The sequence below is a fragment of the Panthera pardus genome, unplaced genomic scaffold, assembly GCF_024362965.1.
Source record: "Panthera pardus isolate Hobbes unplaced genomic scaffold, ASM2436296v1 HiC_scaffold_6, whole genome shotgun sequence".
NCBI classification, from domain to species: domain Eukaryota; kingdom Metazoa; phylum Chordata; class Mammalia; order Carnivora; family Felidae; genus Panthera; species Panthera pardus.
This window is the reverse complement of record NW_026526991.1, coordinates 111660432-111672497: the sequence shown is the minus strand read 5'-3', so window position 1 is coordinate 111672497 and position 12066 is coordinate 111660432.

Sequence of the window (12066 nt, the reverse complement as noted above, 5' to 3'; positions counted from 1 at the left end):
TCAGCAATTAGGGCAGCTATATTTTTTTTTTCATCCTCAGGCAGGTGTTTTGGGAGACAAAGGCACTAGAAACTGGTAATCGGATAGGTTCAGTCTTCCACATGCCAACTAAAATGGACTTAACTGCAACAATTTCCATCAGGGGTGAGGAATTGGTACAAAGCGGGACTTCACATTGACAATTCATCTATAAATAATATGTATACTAATTGGGCCATTACAATGGAAGTTTGCAGTGATCTAAAGGGAAATATCCATAGTTGGATCTGGGTAAGGGTCCCATTGACGATGACCTCAAACCCAATGGTATTGTTACCCAGATCCCTTACCCTTACCCAGTGAACATTGTGTGTTTTCCCTACATCTTGGTATCAGAGGTTGTGAAGATCATAGTCAAAAACATCAGTATCCAAAGGCCCAAGAAACACCATTCTTTCCTACCTCCCCATTAAATTCTGACCATAGCATAGGTCTTCCACTGATGGTGAAGGGACCTGGTCTAATGCATAGTCTTGTTCATTTCTGAAAACAAAGGGTTCTTGATGAAGATTGATAGGCTCTCAGATTCATATCAAGATTCAGTGGAAAGAGCTGAGCAGTAGAACTTGTATTAGTCATAGGGGCCATCAGCATATGGACCCTAATTCACCTGCCTTTTGGGTACCCCATTGCCTAGTATCGGGCCATTAGTGCCTTGGTACAGAGTCCATCAACTTACTTTCCTGACATTCCCATTATTGGATAGCCACTCATAGATCTCTTTGAGAAGGCCTTGACCTGGATTGTCCAGAAGTGAGTGACTGATTACCATTTTTATATTGTTTTCACTATTGGTCAATCATTGCTACCTTAGCAGTAGCTGCTATTTTTATGTAATGATTTGCCACTTAATATTCAGATTATATGGTACCCAATGACCTGATCTTATGAAGAAATTTAATAGAGCTTGCTATTTTGTGAGGGTGGCATGAATTAATTAAGAAATCTGGGTCTATTTAAAAATCTTACTATGTTATTATACATGGAAAACCCGGTAGACTCCACCAAAAGTCTGCTAGAACTGATACATGAATTCAGCAAAGTCACAGGATACAAAATTAATGTACAGAAATCAGTTGCATTCTTATACACTAATAATGTAGCAACAGAAAGACAACGAAACTGATCCCATTCACAATTACATCAAGAATTATAAAATACCTAGGAATAAACCCAACCAAAGATGTAAAAGATCTGTATGCTGAAAACTGTAGAAAGCTTATGAAGGAAATTGAAGAAGATACAAAGAAATGGAAAAACATTTCATGCTCATGGATTGGAAGAATAAATATTGTTAAAATGTCAATACTACCCAAAGCAATCTACATGTTCAACGCAATCCCAATCAAAATTGTGCCAACATTCTTCTCGAAGCTAGAGCAAGCAATCCTAAAATTTGTATGGAACCACAAAAGACCCCAAATAGCGGGGACTAAAGCGGGACACATCACAATCGCAGACTTTAGCCTCTACTACAAAGCTGGGATCATCAAGACAGCATGGTATTGGCACAAAAACAGACACATGGACCAATGGAATAATAGAGACTACAGAATTGGACCCACAAAAGTATGGCCAACTAATCTTTGACAAAGCAGGAAAGAATATCCAATGGAAAAAATACAGTCTTTAACAAATGTTGCTGGGAGAACTGGACAGCAACATGCAGAAGAATGAACCTAGAATGACCACTTTCTTACACCATTCACAAAAATAAACTCAAAATGGAAAAAGGACCTTAATGTGAAACAGAAAACCATCAAATCCCTAAAGAAAAAAGGGGAAAAAAATCTCTCTGACCTCGGCTGCAACAATTCCTTACTTGACACATCCCCAAAGGCAAGGGAATTAAAAGAAAAAATGAACTATTGGTACCTCATGAAGGTAAAAAGATTCTGCACTGCAAAGGAAACGATCAACAAAACTAAAAGGCAACCGACGGAATGGGGAAAGATATTTGCAAATGACATATCAGACAAAGGGCTAGTATCCAAAATCTATAAAGAACTCACCAAACTCCACCCCTGAAAAACAAATAATCCAGTGAAGAAATGGGCAGAAAACATGAATAGACACTTCTCTAAAGAAGACATCCAGATGGCCAACAGGCACATGAAAAGATGCTCAACGTTACTCCTCATCAGGGAAATACAAATCAAAACCACACTCAGATATCACCTCACGCCAGTCAGAGTGGCTAAAATGAACAAATCAGGAAACTATAGATGCTGCCAAGGATGTGGAGAAATGGGAACCCTCTTGCACTGTTGGTGGGAATGCAAACTGGTATGGCCACTCTGGAAAACAGTGTGGAGGTTCCTCAGAAAATTAAAAATAGACCTACCCTATGACCCAGCAACAGCACTGCTAGGAATTTACCCAAGGGATACAGGAGTGCTGATGCATAGGGGCACTTGTACCCCAATGTTTATAGCAGCACTTTCAACAATGGCCAAATTATGGAAAGAGCCTAAATGTCCATCAACTTATGAATGGATAAAGAAATTGTGGTTTATATATACAATGGAATACTACGTGGCAATGAGAAAGAATGAAATATGGCCTTTTGTAGCAACATGGATGGAACTGGAGAGTGTTATGCTAAGTGAAATAAGTCATAGAGAGAAAAACAGATACCATATGTTTTCACTCTTAGGTGGATCTTGAGAAACTTAACAGAAGACCATGGGGGAGGGGAAGGAAAAAAAAAGAGAGAGAGAGGGAGCCAAACCACAAGAGACTCTTAAAAACTGAGAATAAACTGAGGGTTGATGGGGGGGTGGGAGGGAGGGGAAAGTGGGTGATGGTCATTGAGGAGGGCACCTTTTGGGATGAGCACTGGGTGTTGTATGGAAACCAATTTAACAATAAATTTCATAATAATAAAATATATATATATATAATAGTACGGCTTAAAAAATAAAAATTAAAAAAATTAAAAAAATAAAAATATTATCATGTACCGTCTTCACTTCATCAGGACCACTAGTGTGGCTTAAAGGGACACTGTCACTTCTGTAATGGTGATCCAAACATTGTTTTGGTGGCAGGGAGCTCATCACGGGTGGGCCATCCTTTCAGAACCAAAACAGTAACTAGTCTCAGATGTTTTCTCTTTTCATCCTCCATTTAGTGTCACCTCTTCAGTCAATACGGCTACTGTCAAGGCTTTCTGAAGATGGTATTCTGTAGTGAGATGCCCAAAAATGTGCCCTTTTCCTTCACTCAGTTTAACAAGATTATTTCCTTTACTATGGAGACAAAGAAAGCAGGTCTCTAAGATCTTTTTTGTTACTGGAGAAAGTGATACCATGGCGCTTATTCTTTTTCATTAAAGTACAAGTCTTAATTATTCACTATGTGGTATGCTGTTCCAGGAGCATGCTTAGAGCTAACAATAGTTATTGGGTGCAACTTAGAATGCAGGGTCTCCAGTGACTTTAGGTCCCATCATTGGTGAACCATAAGCGGTAGCCACAAATTGCTTCCATAGTTCTCTAAAAGGTTTCCTGGTGAATCTCTAATTTGATCCAGCAGGTGTCTTGGCCAATGAATCAAGGTCTAAAAATAAAGAACTTTGTTCCCCCTCAGAACTGTAAAGCTTATGTGAAAACCAAAATCACATTCTCCTAGAGCACCCCACATGGTTTGCTAGGACTGTCCAAAACATACTGACCTGACTGCTAAAATGCCCCAGGCACCTCTCAGACTCTTCTAATGACCTCATAGAACCCCACTACCCAACCCCAGAACGTCCCACAGATTCACTAGCATCTTCCAAAGTGTGCCTTCCGTAAAGGCATTGGACTTCATTGACCTTGCCTGCACTACAGTTTGAGAGATATGCCAGTTTTTGAGTTGGCCCATTAAAATAAAAAGCAAAATGAAAGTAACAATTAGAAGTAACAAATAAAAAGGCTTTATTCACTTAATGCAATAGTATCAAGAAGAGTCTAAACAGGAAAGGGCCCCAGCTACACCAGTGTTCCGTTTCCTCTCTTGGAGTAGCAGTGGATGAATATTAGATGCATCAGTCCAAACTGGTATGAGATATAGGGGAGGATCATCGCACAGCTGAAGGATCCCCAAACAAAAGTCTCTTGCTATTTTATGGATCCTGTGTTCTTGGGAGGTAGTGGTAGCAGGGGTAGGAGTAGAAAAGTCCTGACTAAAGTGGAACTGAGAAAAATTTCTTCAAGTGCCCCTCAGTGAGGTGGTGTACACAGAGGGAGTGCGTAAACAATACTTCAGTCAAGCGCCTCTTCCCCAGAACCATAAGGAAGCCTCCAATTAGAAGCCACTAGAGTAAGAATGCACTATGTATTGACAAGAGCATGGGAGAAGAAGGGGTTGAGACATGACTAGTTGTGTATCAAGTCTTTTGTGGATTGAGAAGCTTCTCTTTCCCATGCCTTTATAACTATCTTTGTTTGTGTCTGAAACATCACACATAAGATCTGGCCTAGAGTTAGATTCCTTGGGTGTATTCACATATACTTATATGTACATGTATATATTCATACTCATATGCCTATATACATATACATGTGCAGGTAAACCTGCATAAACATATTTAGAATTCATGATGAATCTTGGAAACCTTCAATTCTAATCTATCCCCTCAGGGCTTTGTTTTGCCTTCCTCCATTTCATGTGTGTGTCCTTTCTTCTGCTGTGTAAATCTTGACTCTGAATAACATAACACATTTACTCATTTGCTTCTTATTATGCTCATAAATTTTTTTTTTGGAATTGCTTAGCACATAAATCTAGAAAATCAAGCCTACTGAAAATATTTTATCATGTGTTTATAGTCTCTCTTCCATGCTCTTGTTTATGAGCGAGGGTCCGTGTCAAATACTATATTGATGAGTTATTTACATTAATGCTTTTAAATTATCAATGTTCATTTCTTTAAGTTTGCTTTCAGTTGTAGTTCCTATTTTGTGATTTAATTTTATTTTTGAAGTAAATGGAACCCAAACCTGCTTCCAAAAGTAAAAAAAAATATATACTCTGGTTTCTCTTCAGATCGTATAAATCTTTTCGCCTTTTACAAAAGTAAAAAAAAAAAAATATGTCAAGAGATTACTTACAGAACAACCATTTCATCCCTAGTTTTCTCCCTTTATTTTTTTCAAATTTATTTATTTAAATACAAGTTATTTAACAAACAGTGTAGTATTGGTTTCAGGAGTAGAACCCAGTGATTCCTCACTTCCATATAATACCCAGTACTCATTCCAACAAGTACCCTCCTTAATGCCCATCACCCATTTAGCCCATCATCCCACCCACCTCCCCTCTAGCAACCCTCAATTTGTTCTCTGTATTTAAGAGTCTCTTATTTTTTCTTCCCTTCCTCTATGTTCATCTGTTGTGTTTCTTAAATTCCACATGAGTGTTAACATTTGATATTTGTCTTTCTCTGTCTGACTAATTTTGCTTAGTGTAATACACTGTAGTTCCATCCACGTTTTTGAAAATGGAAAAATTTCATTCTTTTTGATTACCAGGTAACATTCCATTATACACACACCCCCCCCACACAAATTGATGGGCATTTAGGTTCTTTCCATAATTTGGCTATTGTTGATAGCATTACTGTAAACATTGGGGTGCATCTGTCCCTTCGAATTAGCATTTTGTATCCTTTGAATAAATTCCTAGTAGTGCAATTACTGGGTCATAGGATAGTTCTATTTTTAATTTTTTGAGGAACCTTTATACTGTTTTCTGGAATGGCTGCACCAGTTTTCATTCCCACCAACAGTGCAAGAGGGTTCCCCTTTCTCTGTATCCTCACCAACATCTGTTGTTTCCTGAGTTGTTAATTTTAGCCATTCTGACAGGTGTGAGGTGATATCTCAGTGTGGTTTTGATTTGTATTTCCCTGATGTTGAGGGATGCTGAATATCTTTTCATGTGTCCATTAGCTATCTGGATGTCTTTTTTGGAAAATTGTCTATTCATATCTTTTGCATATTTCTTAACTGGGTTATTTGCTTTTTGCGTGTTCAATTTGATAAGTTCTTTACAGACTAGACTTTGGATACTAAATCTTTATCCAATATGTCATTTTCAATATCTTGTCACATTCTGTTGGTTGCCTTTTAGTTTTGTTGGTTGTTTCCTTTACTGTGCACAAGATTTTTATCTTGATGAAGTCCCAATAGTTCATTTTTGCTTTCGTTTTCCTTGCCTCCAGAGACATATCTGGTAAGAAGTCGCTGTGGCCGAGGTCAAAGAGGTTACTACCTGTTTTCTCCTGTAAGATTTTGATGGTTTCCTATATCACATTTAGGTCTTTCATCCATTTTGAGTCCATTTTGAATTATTTTTGTTATGGTGTAAGAAATTGTTCCAGTTTCATTCTTTTTGCATGTCGCTGTCCAGTTTTCCCAGTAACATTTGCTGAAGAGACTTTCTTTTTTCCATTGGATAGTTTTCCTGCTTTGGAAAGATTAGTTGGCCATACATCTGTGGGTCCAGTTGTGGGCTTTATATCCTGTTCCACTGATCTATGTGTCTGTTTTTGTGTCAGTGCCATACTGTATTGATGATACAGCTTTGTGATACAACTTGAAGTCAGGAATTGTGATGTCTCCAGCTTTAGTTTTCTTTTTCGACATTACTTTGGCTATTCAGGGTCTTTTATAGTTTCATACAAATTTAGAATTGTTTATTCTAGCTCTGTGAAGAATGCTGTCATTACTTTGATAGGAATTACATTGAATGTGTATATTGATTTGCATAGAATAAAAATTTTAACAATGTTTGTTTTTCCAATCCATAAGCATGGAATGTTTTTCCATTTTTTTTTGTGTCTTCTTCAATTTCTTTCATAAGTTTTTATAGTTTTCAGCGTACATATCTTTTACATCTTGGTTAGGTTTATTCCTAGGTATCTTACAGTTTTTGGTGCAATTGTAAATGGGATTGATTCCTTGATTTCTCTTTCTGCTGCTTCATTATCAGTATATAGAAATGTAACCAATTTCTGTACATTGATTTTATATCCTTTGACTTTGCTGAATTCATGTATCAGTTCTAGCAGTTTCTTGGTGGAGTCTTTGTGGTTTTCCATGTAGAGTATCATGGCATCTGACAGGAATGAAAGTCTGACTTCTTGTTTGCCAATGTATGCCTTTCATTTCTTTTTGTTGTCTGATTGCTGAGTCTAGGACTTCAAACAGTATGTTGAACAACAGTGGTGAGAGTGGACATCCCTCTCATGTTCCTGACCTCAGGGGAAAGCTCTCAGTTTTTCCCCATTGAGGATGATATTTGCTGTGGGTCTTTGGAATACAGCTTTATGATGTTGAGGTATGTTCCCTCTATCCCTACTTTCTTGAGGGTTTTTATCCAGAAAGGATGCTGTATTTTGTCAAATGCTTTTTCTGCATCTATTGAGTGGCTCATATATTTCTTATCCTTTCTTAAAAAAATTTTTTTTAATGTTTACTTATTTTTGAGAGAGACAGAGACAGAACGTGGGTGAGTTAGGGACAGAGAGAGAGGGAGACACAGAAACTGAAGCAGGCTCCAGGCTCTGAGCTGTCAACGCAGCCTGACGCAGGGCTCAAACTCACAAGCTGTGAGATCATAACCTGAGCTGAAGTTGGATGCTCAACCGACTGAGCCACCCAGGCGCTCCTATCCTTTCTTTTATTAATATGGTTTATCATGTTGATTGATTTGTGAATATCGAACTAGTTCAACAGCACAGTTTTCATATAAAATCTAGCATTATGGCAATTTAATTATAACTTTCTAAAAATGAGAAATAATGCTGATGCACACTTGTTATAAATTTAAAACCTAGGGATTTCACATTGTATCTTTTTTTTCATTTAGTTGACAAAATGATTCTTTATGTAGTTCAGGATGAAGTACCAGATGAAAATAATTTACCTGAGCATCAAGACTCAATGTCAGAATCAGAAATTGAAGTGCAGAAACAAAGAAGCCACAAAGGAGAAAGACCTAATACTAAGTATAATATTACAAATAATTTTATTTTAAATTAAACTCATTAGATGGGGCACCAGGATGGCTCATTGATTAAGCAGCTGATTCTTGATTTTCAGCTTGGGTCATGATCCCAGGGTCATGGAATCAAGCCCTGCACTGGGCTCTGTACTGACCATGGAGCCTGCTTGAAATTTTTCTCTCAGTCTCCCTCTGACCCTCTCCTGTTTGTGCATTTGCGCTCTCTCTCTCTCTCTCTCTCTCTCTCTCTCCCTCCCTCTCCCTCTTCCTCTCTCTCAATAAAAATAAATAACCTCATTATAACATCTTTTTATTTTGGCTCATGAATTTATACTTGAACATATATTTTATAGAAATGTTACACTTTGACTAAAATATGAATACCCTAAGATAACTAGAGAAAAAAAGTGAAAATATTGATACACTTTGGTTGGAATTTATGGTCTTATGATCATTATATAGCCACAAGACTAGCACTCATAATTTACCAAGGCCCCAAAACAGGTGAATAATTATTTCTTCAAAGTAATGTGCCTTTCAGCCAACTCCAGGTAATTATGGATACAAAAGCCCAATGGATGCCTCTGACCTGTAGCAGTGGCCTTCTGCCATAGGGTCCAATTGGCATACAGATATTTCTGAGATCTATAATTCAAATACGAAATAGAGATCAAAAGAGCATTGGGGGTGGGGAGCCAGGAGGTCTGTTGGAGGGCCTTTAGGGCATCCTATTGTTGTATTCTCACTAAAAATAAGTAACATTTCTGGTAATCTCAGATGGTATCATCAAGGATTTCACACAGGGAAAATGAGAATGTAATAGTCAAGAGTCCCACTAGTTGCTGGGCCTCTTTTTATTTATTGGAGTTGAGTGAGCCAAAACTTGGCAATCTTTTCCTCAGGAATGAGAGGTCATGTCCTTTAGAAATCATGTCTGGGATTTTACTAGGGTGCCAGGTAAATGTACCTTTTCTGTACTAATAGTCTAGCCAAGAGCTACGAGTGGGTCAAGCGGGCATCTAGTACTTCTTGGGTGGCATCCTTATCTGGGGCCATTCAACTAAAAACTAGTCCTCCCTCTTAGCGCACCTGGGTGGCTCAGTCGGTTCAGCTTCCGATTTTGGCTCAGGTCATGATCTCACGGTTTGTGAGTTTGAGCCCCGCGTCAGGGTCTGTGCTTGGAGCCTGGAGCCTGCTTTGGATTTTGTGTCTTCTTCTCTCTCTTGCGCTTGTGCTCTATTTCTCACAAATAAATAAATATATTTTAAAAAAACACTAGTCCTCCCTCTGGAGCAGGACATTTAGAAGTCATGACCTATTCATGGGTTACAGAAATTGGAGCAATTTGGTAGTCATGTGAAGGACATTAATGGTATATTGCAACTCATTCCACATAAGTTGCATGAAGCAGGATACAGCAGAGGCCATTGGATATGTCAAGTTCCTTCAGTTTGGAAAAGACTGTATGACAGTTACAATTTCAGGTACCCCCAGTACCCAGGGCTGTACTATAGTACTTACCTGCAAAAATTAATCAAGTCACTATGCACCCAAAGCCATGTGAAAGGGCAACTTAGTTATTAAAATTGGAAATAGTCTTATGGGGGAAATTTTGCTTCATTAGGCTCAGGAATGAGAGTATTTCTTTTTCTTCCCAGGAGTTTATTTTTGGAGACACAGGTACTAGGTGATATTTAGTTTGGAGGTTTGCAGTCTTCTACATGCCCCACTCAAATGGCCCTAAATATAGCAGTTCCTATCAGGGCTTGGGGATGAATGTGAATGGGGTTGCACATAGAAAATACTTTTGTTGTATTATAAATTTAGTAGTGGGGGCTATAAAAATGCAGTTTTATGGTAGACTGAAGGGATACATTCATAGTAGTGTTTGACCAAGTGTCACCTTGGTGATAGCCTCAGATGAGAAATCAGAGAATATTATCTGTTTCTCCTAGTTTCTGGTTTCAGAGGTTATAGAGATCATGGTCATCTACATACCAGTATCCTAATGGCCCTAGACATGAATTTTCTCCCCAACCCCCCTTTTGAATTCTGACCTTGGCATACATCCTCAGATCACCACTGGTGACATAAGAATATTCACCCAACACTTCCCTAATTTTTGTTTTTTTGAAAGCTAAGAGGTCTGAGTAAAAGTGGCACATAGTTCTTTGATTCCTCTCAATATCACTTGGAGAAGCAAAGGGAAGAACACTTGTATTAGTCAAGGGTCATCATAATTTGGACTTTAGTGGTGAGGTGCATTGGGACCCATGGCCTACTACCTGGTTTAGAAATCTTTGGTGGAGAGTCCATCAGTGTTTTCCTTGAGACCCCATTATTGAGTAACTAGACCTAGGGATTTCTTTAGAAAAACCCCTTACCAGATGGTTCAGGAGTAGGTACCCAATTTCCATTTTTAGGTCTCTCTGTTCACTGGCTCAACAGTAAAATCTTGTTTGTAGCTACTTTTTCCATTTTTGAAGACTTGTCAGTTAAGATCTGGATTGTGCCATGAACCAAATGACATAGCCTTCTAAGGAAGTTTAATTGAAATAGGTAACTAGTGAAGATGGCCTGGAACAAACTAGAAATTGCAGTCTAGTTGAAAATCATATCATTACTGTCCTCACTCCATCTGCTACCCTAGATACCACTAGGGGGCCTCACAAAGCCATTTGAGCCTCTGTAAGAAATGATCCAAATATGTTTTTCAGTGGCAGGGAACTCGTAATGGTATGTCAGAATAGTACCCAGCAAAGGAAAGAGAATGGTGTCGGATGTTCATGTCTTTAATCCCCTTTTCCTCTGTCTCTTTGGGCAATATGGGCACTATTGTTAAGGTTCTCTGAAGAAGGGGTTCTACAATATCAAACCCTACAGTGTGCCCCTCTCCCTCATGAAGTTTAACAAGATTTACCTTCTTCTTCATGAATGCAAACCACCCAAATCTCCAGTTCTCTTCAAGTTGCTGGGCGAAGCAATCCTTGTACTCTACATTCTTTTTCATGAATATATGAGTCTCTGTAACTCACTGCATCTTAGGTTGTCCATTATATCTAGGGGTATTCTAGAGCTAACAGTAATCCCTGAATGTAACTCAGTATGCAGTGTCTCCAATATTTTTTTACCCATGCGTAGCCACAAAACTACTTCTTTAGTTTTCTTAGAGCCTATCTGCTGTGTCTCTCATTTGAATCATTGGGCATCTTGGTAGCTGAATCAGAGGCTAAAGAAAAAAACAGTTGTTCTCCTACAGAACTGAAAAGCTTATATGAACAATACAGTAGCACTCTAGAGAGCCCCATGGTATCTTCTCATACTTTCTGAGACACATTTGCCTGACTGGCATAGTGTTCTATGGCTCTCTTGCAAATAATCCAGTAGTACCCTTCCCCTTATCATATCCTTCAGACTCATAGCACCTCCTAAAGTGTTCCTTCCAGGAAGGTATTTTGCTTCACTGACCACACATTCATTGTGGCAATTTGCTACACAGAGATTCGGTTTTTGAATTGACCTATTAAGATAACAAGATTACAGTAACAATGAACCTTTATTCACTTACTACCATATGCTATGGCTATAGTCTAGACAAGGGAGAGCACCAGCTCCACTAACGTTCTGTTTTACCCCATGGAAGAGCACCAGAGAAGGGTCAAATACATTAGTGTATACTGAGGTGGGGAATGGTGTCACAGCTGAAGAAACCCCAACCTAATTTCTCCTACCATTTTATGGGTTCCTGGGCTGGGGTAGCTGATATCTGAACAATATCAACACATTTACTCATTTGTTCAATCTTGCAATGCTTTTCAAATGGTCTCAGAATAGCTTAGCATATACCAATGGAAAAATAAACCAGCCAAAAATATTTCATGATTTGTTTGTGGTCGACTTTCCCCTCCCTATCCCAAATCTCATGTACAAGAGTAAGTGTTTATGTTAAATATTGTATTGATGAATTGGTGCTTTTATTTTTCCTTCAGCAGTTTAATCTGACTTAATTTGCTTTCAGTTTCCATTTCACCTTCT